The following is a 946-nucleotide window of genomic DNA, read 5'->3' on the forward strand; positions in this document are numbered from 1 at the left end:
TCTAATGGATTTTATGTAGATCAGAAATTCTGGGACTGGAGCCTGGCAGTCTGTGTTTTAATAAGCCTTCCAGGTAATTTTGATGCAGCCGAAGTTTGAACCATGGCTGCCGACTGGAATCAACTCTTAGGTTATAAAAGATACTGATGCCTGGGTCCCATTCCAAAAGATTTTGATTTCAGTTCATTTTGGGTGTGGACTGAGTATCAGCACTAGGATTATATAATTCTCATATCACTGGAATATGCAGACGAACTTGAGAACCACTGCCAAAGAGACAGGGTCTTTAATCTCTGCTGCAAATGTCCCTGGAGATTCTATAGTTTCTTCACCTCTCCAATCACCCTTGCTCAATTCTTATTTTAATTTGTGAGCCCCCCGCTGTACTCCTCCCTAATAAGGTTTTTAAATTAAGCTAGCCAGAGTCCATTTCTGGTGATAACAATGCTAATAACCTCAACCAACACAGTCATTGTCCAGGAGAGAGATTGCAGGCAGCAGACTCTCAGTTCAGTTCAGTTCAGTTCAGTTGCTCAGTCGTGTCCGACTCTTTGCGACCCCATGAATTGCAGCACGCCAGGCCTCCCTATCCATCACCAACTCCCGGAGTTCACCCAAACTCATGTCCATCGAGTCGGTGATGCCATCCAGCCATCTCATCCTCTGTCGTCCCCTTCTCCTCCTGCCCCCAATCCCTCTCAGCATCAGAGTCTTTTCCAATGAGTCAACTCTTCACGTGAGGTGGCCAAAGTATTGGAGTTTCAGCTTTAGCATCAGTCCTTCCAAACAACACCCACTGACTGTATAGAGCTTCTCTCTCTTTGGCGCAAAAAATATAATCAATCTGATTTCGGTTGAGTCCTGAGCAGACTCTCAGGAGATGAATAAGAGAAGGTATTTGGAATTGGTCACTGGATTGTGTGTATGTTCAGGTACCTTGCATATT

This window comes from Ovis aries, chromosome 4 (assembly GCF_016772045.2).
Source record: "Ovis aries strain OAR_USU_Benz2616 breed Rambouillet chromosome 4, ARS-UI_Ramb_v3.0, whole genome shotgun sequence".
NCBI classification, from domain to species: Eukaryota; Metazoa; Chordata; class Mammalia; order Artiodactyla; family Bovidae; genus Ovis; species Ovis aries.